Consider the following 10,530-nt stretch of genomic DNA (forward strand, 5'->3'; position numbering starts at 1 on the left):
CGATATAATATTATGCATTTTTGTGCGGACGTTTGGATTTGATGACTCCGCTGACCACTTGAAATTATTTTTTCCGTAATAATTTTTTGAATTCTTTTTTCGCTTCTTCACTTCAGGAGTGTCATCTGCATTTTCAACCAATTAATTCACAGACTCCGAATGAACCCTACCATGCTCGGATTCACTATCAGACAACTTAATTTCAGATTCTGCGTTGATTCAGATTGGAAATCAGATTCAACATCCTTTTCACCGCTGTATTAGCTTTCTTAATAGTTCAAAGTTTCATTTGCTCATTTTTCAAAATTAGGGACATCGGATCTCATAGATTTTTTTCGCGAAACCGCCATATTTAGCTGTAAAAAAACAAGATGCTCTTTGAAAAAAAAGTAACGTAACTGGTGAGGTGGAGTTATTCAAATCTCATTGAGCAAATGAAGTATGAAAATACAAAATAACTGACCTGCAATAATGCGTGCTTACACTGACATCCTAGCTTATGCACTGATGAAGAGGTACTGTAGAGGTTCTCTCCCTACGCGCTTTAACTATTCCGCAGTCTCGTATCTAAATTATCTTGGGGTCTAGGTAAACTCACCCCACCAGTTGCGGGTTAATGATCACAAACCTACCACTAGAAGAGCTAGATATAAAACAATCTCAAAGATTCAGCTCCAAAGTGAGTAGGGAACGGTTTATATATCAAAAATCGGGTTCCTCAGTTTCATTATGCAAAATTACTGGAGTTTCTAGGGCTGATTCATAAGAACGTCAGAATGTAATTTTCAATTAATTCAGAATGAACAATTATCAACTTCAACAGGTAGCAAAATTCAAAACCAAGAACTGTGCTCTTTTATTCCTTCTCAGAACCATGTTAACAGATATCCCTTAGCAGAAAACATATTAAACTGAAGCATCCTTTAAAAAAAAACCGTGCTTGGTTCTACCAATCGAATTGGAATGAAAAGCGATTTGATTAGATGAAGAGTTCGTAAATATTGAGAGTACTTAGAAATGTCAAAACAGACACATAAGTTACAGGACACATGAAAATTGGCGATTCAAAATTTCACATAAGTTGATTTCAAACCTCTGAAAGAACAAATGAAATTGAAATGAATAGCTAAAACTAAAAATTATGTTGAGCAATAAACCGCGAAATGAAAATTACAATAAGATAGAAATGAGCAAAAAAGTTTGAACAATTTAAAATTAAATGAAAATTGAAAACGATTTCAAGTTATTTCCCGATGTTTCGATTGTTATTATCCATAGTCAACTTAGGCTGATGACTGGGCTATTCCTCCCAGAAATGACAATTTGTAGGTCAATCGAACGCTTTCACCTATCCCCCCTCTCCTCTCTCCGTTTCACTGATTTAGTGGGAGTTAACCGTGTTTCCACTTGATTGAAGGTTTACATATGTTGCGTATCTCTACGCTAGCTTGGCTGAATGCGTCGTTAGACAATATATATTTAGCCTCTTTGAACTTCCTCTCAACCCAGTGTTCCCCTCTGGGGATGATATCATCTTGATACCACTTTATGTTATGTTGATGAGTCCAAACATGCTCTACTATTCCCAATTTGCTGGTTCCTCCTCGCTTTGCGTTTCTCTTGTGCTCGGCTAAGCGGACATTCAATGGCCTCTCAGTTTCAACAATGAAGAATTTGCCGCACTCACAGGGTTTCCAGTAAATGCAATTCTTGGAATCGCAGTTGTTACGCAGTTGAGGTTGTTACGAATGGTGTTTCCGTATCTAAAGCAGGTTCTGATGTACTTTCTTTTTTCCGACAATCCTTTGACGTAGAGAAGGGCAAGTACTGGTTGTGACGGCTTCTTTCGGTAGATAGATGGTGGTTAGATTTGTGATATAGATACTGTCCCGTGTGAGTGGGTTTTCGGTACACAGATATTTCCCACTTGTTGGTCCTCTTCACCAATACGTCTAAGAATGGCAATTCGTAATGGTAACGAAAGATTATGTTGGGTCCAAAGTGAGTAGATCTATTTGACCCTCCACCGCAACCCACCAGGGATTATTGTGGCTCACACCCATTCACACTCGACCAAATAAACCCAGCTTCTCAATGAAGCCGATGAGTTTGTATGGTGAGTGGTCTTTCGGGTCGGCTCTGCTGAACTCTAAAAACCTGATTCGGTACCCAGTGGAGCAGGCACAAACTATGCGCTCTGCTGTTTCATCGTTTTTCAAACAGAGGCGCCACACACTGTCTTACGACAATCCGAGTTTCTGCATGTGATGATTCAAATGACAATGACCTGTAGTTCATTCCTACTGTAGTTCAACAACTGTTCAGTATCAAGCTTCGAAGGGTGAATAAACGCCTTGCAGTGATCCAATCCTGGAAGTCCATAAATCTTCTTGCCATCCGGGTCTTCAACCTTTGTTCACGATTAGCATAAGGAAAATTTGAATTCCTAATTTTTGTTTATTTTTTAGTTTTAGTATAAAACTGACTGTGGGTAATCAAAAGTTCTTTTTCCTATTTTATTTTGTATATTCGCGCTCACTGACTAGCAGTTGAGGTGACATCTACACCCCCGCCAAAAACGAAACAGACCTGATACGAATGTCAGAGTGTTCGCTCGCAAACAAGTGTTTTTTCTATAACAATACAATTCTCGCAAATATTGTGTCGCTATTACAAAGGCTGTTGAAGTTCGCTGAGAGACTGGAAGTTGCAGAATCCAGAGGTGAGTGTCTTTCAACTGCCGTAAAGCAATGCCAATGACAGGTTCTGGTCCGATGAAGCTGCTTGCAGCACCCTCCTTCGCAAAGGAGTCAGCAGCCTCATTGCCTCATTGCCAGGCCAGTATGGCCAGGAAACCAGACCAGAGTTTGAGTTTTACTATCGAGGAGGATCGTTTTTGGCAATTTGCTACCAATTAAGACGTTGCTAGGTAGGAGCCAACGGCTTCCAACGCCGTTTGACTATCCGAGAATATTTTTATTGATTTGTGAATGAGGTTGGATTCCTGGGTCTGCGACTGAAAACAACTGCACCAGAACCGGAAGGTGTTTTGGTCCATAACTATCTGCTCTAAATATTTCCTTCTCCTGGAGGATCTCTCTACTCGGAAACAGTACTTAATAAGGCAGTTCGTCGTTGACAGTTGAAAGCATTCGTTGTAACTTTCATTCCCATTGTGAAGGTGATGGAAGGTTTCACGCTGTTGATGTGTCGAGTTCTGTATTCCCATGGTTCTGTATTATGAAGGTGTTGTCAACGTATCTCAATCAAAGTCGGGGCTTCTTGTGGGCTTCTTCAATGGCCAGAGTTTCGAATCACTCGCAAATGTGTTAGCTATAACTGTTTTTTCTTGTGGTGGTTGTATAATTGGCGGTAAAAATCTGGAAAAGTTTTGAGTAGCTGAATTTCTGGAACTGATGATTGGTCTGAACGGAACTCTCTTTCAGTGGATTTTTGGTAGTCCATACAGGTGAGGGGGTTAGTTGTGGTGCGGTGTTACTGATAATCTCCCCTTCTGCGAGAAATAGTTTTGATGGTTTTTCAAAGTATGGTACAACTTCTTTTCAATTGATACAGTAGAGTCCCATACAATCTTCGTGTATTGCCCCTTCTGAAAAACATGTTTGCTCTTCTGTTCGGATAGATTGGTATCCATTACAACATTAGGGTTTCACTGGTAGGATCTTTATGATCTTATCTCTTCGCCATCGATGGAGATGGAAGAATTTTGAAGGCCAACACAACGATAAACACTTTATTTCTGTTGAATCATTTGTGTAACATATGAATTTTGTGTCTTTTTATGTTGTCTTTTACTGGTATTTATTTTTTTGTGAACTCCTCTGATTCCGACCCTACCATTTGTCCTTTCTGCATATAACCTCGAAGCTTATTTTATCGTATACTCAGGGGTCTTCATTCTTCAACACAGCAGCAAGGTATACTATGTAGTTTTTCTATCAAATTTTGTGTGATACAAATGTAATATTTTGATGAGAGATGTCATAACTATGTTCATGCAGAGCTTTCTTTATAAACTGTTCTGAATATGCATTTTCCTATTCTGAAGATATCTATCAGTGACGAAGTAATGCTGAGAGTGTTGAGAGCGATAAAAAACTACTTCACAAAACAACTATTTGTAGATAAAATTCGTTTCAATATTTACACACTTGAATAGGTCCTCTGCTGAGTGCCAGTTCTAGATCTAGAAATCTACAGTTTATGAATTCGAAAATATAAGCAAGCATTGAGTACTTTACCAAAACTTTCTTTCGAACCGCTGAAAAAAATTTAAAATTTCAAAAAGTTTCGGTGATGTTAATCATTCATGCTCATATTCTGATAACGATAGAAATTTCAACTCACCCAATGTCTTGAAGATTTTGAAGGGTTCAACAGCTGTCAATTCACGGCATAAACTAATTCAAGCGATTCATATTAGTTCAGAGATGTTTAATGAAGAAATGTATTGATTATTCTTAATGTCAATTTCATTCTCAACTTTTTTCTGATTCACACACAAACTCCAAAATGAGGTTATAAGGGATATCGCTCTGCTGATATCTTTCTAAAATCATCCCCAGAAGTTATATGTTCATCATATATCACATTCCGGTGGGATACATCCTTATTGGATTTGGCGAGAGAAAAATATTTTCAGTTGTCTCATATATTTTCCGTGGCGATTTGTAGTACACCTGAATATTAATATCTTTAATGCGCTAACTGAATAAAAAACATTTTGAGGTAGTCTCGGGAAAATAATATATACTAAGACAAAATTCTTCAGTACTGAATCAAATATTAACGATCAACTACGAGTCTAGTCAGTCAGGACAGAAGATACTTTTGTTTGGTTCTTTGAAATATGTCTGCAGGTCAGTATTCAAACATTATAGTATACTACAAGGTAAACGTTACATATACAAAATTGAAATAATTATTATGAATCTTCCTTACATCAATGACGGAATGAAACATTTTCTGCAAATACATGTCACGCCAGCCCCTTACCTTTCCCTACGGATTCAAAATTTTTTTTTGGATAATTATCATCTCTTGAGTTATCTGAAATATGTATATTTTCTGTTCTGAGAATTGTGAGGAGTTTGATAGAGAATTACATATAGCATTTAATGAGTTTCTGTAGATTAGGGAGGGTGAGTGTACACCCACAGCACTTAGGCCACATGTGACCCATTGTACCTCCTCCCGAAGAGTTGTCCTAGGTCATCGTCCATCCTGTCCTTTCCAAGAAGGTGTACAGGTAACTGGGAGACATCTCCTTCATATCGGCAGGTGTAGGCCAAGACTCGCCGAACACACACTCTCTTATTGACGGTAACTCCAGGCACTCGCACAGGACATGCCTGACAGTCTCATCTTCTTGTTCACACATCCTGCATAGAGGTGTATCCCCATATTATGGAGGTGTTTCCTTAGTTGACAGTGGCCAGTCAGAAATCCTACTGTTGAGCATAGGTTTTTCCTGGTCATCGCCAGATATTTCTTCGGCGCCAGCTTCCCAGGGTCGCCCAGGGTGATCCTGACTACACTGCATCCTTTGATTCCATCCCATCTCTTTTGGGATCGAGCATGGGTGTGACGTTTGGCTAGTTCAGCAATTGTCGAAGTCATCAGACCGTAGGTCGTGTCATTGGAAATGAGTTTATAATTTGATCAAGTCGTAAAGACGAACCTCAATCAGCTAGTATTGAAACGTTAACACCATTGATGAAATTTTTATGACCACAATTGAACTAGTTGAATGAAGTGTTACCATGACTGATACATTTCTGAAGTTTTCTGTTAGGATTTCAAGGATACCAAAAACGATACAGGTAAGGAGTTGAGGACTTAGTTTTCACCCGAAACTCCTGGTAGTTCACCTAGAGATTAGAAACGTTCTTTGATAATGAAATTTTGTACCACTCTGTAGTTTTTCTGTATACGACAACTTTTTCGATTAGACTATGAATGTTTGGTTTATGAACTGAATTATAAAAAGAGATTTTCTTCTATTTCACTGTTCATAATCGAAAGTAGCTTTTATGGATGCATTTTTCTTCCTGTGAAAGATCTGTACGTATTGATGAGGAGTTCTTACTAATATATTCAAGAGAGAGTAGAAAGGCAAGAAGTATGTTCTCGAAAAAAAGTCTCTCCCATAAATTTTTTTTTCCATTAATGATCGTGTGAACCAGTGAATTTTTTTAACTGCAATTGGGTGATTTGAATTTCGAAAATATCTAAAGAAGTGCTGGTGTGGAAATGACACGTCTGGAAATCTATCTAAACATTGAAAACTTCACTTGTAACTAAAACTTTCACCAATACTCAGTTTCAATCCCATTATGAATATTTGATGTGCAAACTGAATGAAAAACAATAATATTTGTGTAATTCAATGTTTACAATGAAATAGTTATTTCAGAAGGATTTCTCTCTTCATTTTTCCACTCTCTGTGCAGAATAGCTATTTATGATATGAGTGTTAAGAGGAAGGTTTCATTTTGTGAGTGAAAAAGTTCGCGAAACGAGCGCAAAAAGTTTGCGAAAAACAATAATTTTTGTGTAATTCAATGTAAACAATGAAATAGTTATTTCAGAAGGATTTTTCCTTTATTTTTCCACTCTCTGTGCAGAATAAAACACATTTTGACATATCTCGTCCGTTAACTCTACTCTGAAGTGGCCAGGCCAGGTGAGGCCGAATCACCTGGTTACCAACGAACAATGTGGTTAACAGCTCACGCGTTTTATTCAAAGTGACATTTACAGTTCTTGCTGGTGATTAATGTCTTGCATAATGAAGAATAATAATGAGGAATTGTGTGTTCCTGACGATATTGAAGAGGCTACAAAAAAGGTTCAATTGAATTTTTACTAAAACAATCAGCTCAGCAGTACGACATCGCATATTATAATTTTCTTAACTGGTGTAGACTTGAAAACGTCGAAGGAAAATTCAACGAAACAGTCTTCTAAGCCTATCTAATAGAGAAATAAAAAATATGGAACTCGTCAACTTTTTGGAGCAAGTTTTCAATGATAAAGTCGAGTGCGCTCGTTGAAAATGGTGTTAATACAAGCAAATATCTCAAAATAATAGCATTCTCAAAGCGGAAAAATGAAAGTGATACACCCAAAAAATCAAAAACTCTTACGTTTGAAGAAGTCCAGAGGTGCTCCAGATGAAAAATATTTGATCATAAAAGTACTATTTTTAGAATATATGGAGCCTACCGGCGTGAAGAACTGTGCCATTTATCAATAGAAGACATTAAATTAATGATACATTATTTATTGTTCACATTCCAAATACAAAATTGAAAATAGGTCGTTCTTTTAGCATTGTTGGAAAACCATTGACTATTTTAATGAAGACGTTGCATTACGCCCCTCTGTTACCAATCATCAACTTTTTTTTCTGAAATACTCAAATTATATATACAGTGAAAATGGGAAAATGCCCTGTACCCTTGCTGAGGAACAAAAGGAGCAAATATAACGAATATTGAGAAGCACGGAGGATGGAAGTCTACAACAGTAGCTGAGGGTTACATCGATTACTCTATTTCTTATAAAAAAGCTATTGCTGAAAATATAATCCCAATCAGTGTTACAGCATCGTCCTCTCCACTTCAAGAATTAAATGTTAATGCCCATGAAATTATCAACTCAGATAGTTCAAATATATTACAAGGCTTTTCAAGATCGAAAGGTATTCAAATCAGCCGTTGTTTTATTTGTATTCTTCATATCAATGTTCATAAATAATAATAATGATGTAATTAATGTATATAATACATTTGTAACAGAATTTAATTGTATCTATATCTCAAGAAAAGAGAAATGAAAGTTGCTATGTTTTTTACCACTTCCATCACTTTTAATGACAGTTGAAGAAAAAACATTTTTTTTTTAATTGATGATATTTCTTTTATTGGGATTCGAGTGGAATTCAGGCGTAAACTATAGATATGCCTGAAGAAGCTATTGTATAGCGGAACATGTATTGCGATTCCATCACATATTTTGAGTATATAGTTATAAACATTATTTTCGCGAACTGATTTTTCTCTTGAAATGAGAAAGTCTTGAAGTGTTTTGCAAGAATTAGGTATTGAAAGTGACTTGTTTTCTGAGTTGCGAAATAATTGAATGAGGAGACAAGAGAAAAAAACTTGTTCATGAACAAATATTTTCCTGTGTCATATTATGAGTTACACCTCTAAGTAACATAATAAAGATGGTCCAGTATTTTATATATGGGGTGAAGTTGAATATATGTTCAATTCGAATTATAGGTGTTCTAATGATTCGCAAATAATAATACATAATAATAATAATACATTTATTTTCCCAAAGATGATAAAACATATAGGAATAGTCACTTATAATCTAAAGATCTAAAAAATAAAAAATTCATCCAATTTATAAAAAGCATTGTCGAGTAAATATTTCCTCAAGCGAGTTTTAAAAATAGAAATATTGGCGCAACTAACTATTTCTTTAGGCAGTTTATTAAAAATCCTCAGACTCAAATATTCAGAACCTCTATCGATGAAATTGAAAAATGAAAAATCATCAATCAGCATATACATATAATAATATTTTGTCCATTTCTGAAGACGAAGGCAGTTTTTTTTTAATCACAAACACTGCAGGAGAATCCTTTAGGCTCTCTGAGAGTGGTGTCTGTGCGAAAGTAGTGATTCACATTGGATTTGAATCGAAAATTAAATCCATTTGGAAAAACGTTCCCAAGAAGTTTATTCCACAAAAACGCAGTTCTTCAATTAGTGAAGTTCGAGGTGTTCTGAGTTGAACCTCAAAACAATGAGCAGCAACAGTTTGTTGAGTATTTCAGATATGTACCGCGCTTGGTGGAATCAAATGTGTCAAGTCACTTTCACATAAGGGAGACAAATCTCCAACTTCTCTTCGATGTTCCAGACTGTCGAGGTTACAAGTGATGTTTGCGTCTCCAATCGGGAGGATGGCTCTTATTTAGATGGAATCCTGCAGCTTCAGGGTATGCTTAGAGGCGGAGCTCCAAACATGAGAACAATACTTCGAAGAATTTCTGATCTGAGCTTTATAAAGCATAAAAAGTTGCTGCCTTTGCAATTACAGTGACATGATTTTCCCAAGACATATTGCTGTATATGTTAACTCCCAATAAACTTATCGAAGCAGGAAGCGGAATTGTCTCTCCTGGCATTATTATATCCGGTTCGGCGATATTTATTTTTCTGGAGAAAACCGATGGCTGGGTTTTTGAAACATTGAATTGAACCTGGTTACTTTTACCACAATCCGAAATCACTTCCAGATCCACATTGAGATACGCAACTTCCTGCTGCTGGTGAAGATGTGAATCCGCAGCCAATTTCACGGAAGTGTAGTGTCGTCAGCAAAACAATATATTGGACTCTTCATTTTTCAATATGTCATTGATTTATAATGAAAAGAAGCATGGAGGTAATATGGATTCCTGGAAACACCAGGTGTGATGATAAAAGTATTCGAAAGATATCCATCGAGGGCTACTTGCAAGGAACGTTCTTTGAGGTAGCTGGAGATCCATACACAAAAATGATCCGATAAGCTATATCATCAAAGTGTGGCCAGCAAACCCTCATGCCACACACGGTCAAATGCCTTAGAAATATCAAGCGCAACAGCTCTTGACGCTTCAAGTTTCACGATTACGTTATTCTAAACATGAGTGACATACGAAAGAAGGTCACCTGTTCATCTTTGTTTCCGAATGCCATATTGATAAGATGATAAAGCCTTGCAAATATTCAAGAATATAGTGGTTTACGGCTTTCTCCATAATTTTTGATATCACTGATTAGCAAAGCGTTATTTGGACAATTTTTCTTGCCCTTTCTGGGGATAGGCTGAACGCGAAGTCTTCCAACAAGAAGGAAAACCATCTTTTCTGTAAGACAGGTTGAAAAGTCTGCAAAACACTGGTGCGACTTCATATGCGTACTTTTGAAGTACGATGACGGGCACTTCATCAGGACCAGACGCCTTATTGATATTGAGCTGGTATTGTGGATTCTAGTGTGAGAATGATGAGTGGTACCTTTCCCAAAAAATCGACTATGGAATGGGACGCTTATTGCTCAGCTGGTAAATTTGTTTTTTCTATCGCTGTGGTTGTAATTGAACCATCCGCTTTTAATGTGTTGTTAATGTGTTAATGGTGGAATAACTTCCGTGACTTCAGAAGCACAAGTTAATGAATCAATATAGCTGAAACAAAAGTCTAGCCAGGAAAAATTTCGGAAATGGTATTGAAGATCTTCCCACTCAGCAGATCTGTAATGGCGAACTTTGCGCGGCTCAGAGTGTTCCCCAATATTTATCGGAAATGCACTCAACACTGAAATGGGTTTGTGGTCAGAAGATTTCAATGGAGACCTTACAATGACTGTCAATTTCTGGATTGGTTGTGTAAATCCAGAAGACAAGCATATTCTTCATCACAGTCATGAATCCTGGTTGGCT

This window comes from Leptinotarsa decemlineata, unplaced genomic scaffold, assembly GCF_025532065.1.
Source record: "Leptinotarsa decemlineata unplaced genomic scaffold, Ldec_3_MD MMD2_tig00026307_RagTag_RagTag, whole genome shotgun sequence".
NCBI lineage: Eukaryota > Metazoa > Arthropoda > Insecta > Coleoptera > Chrysomelidae > Leptinotarsa > Leptinotarsa decemlineata.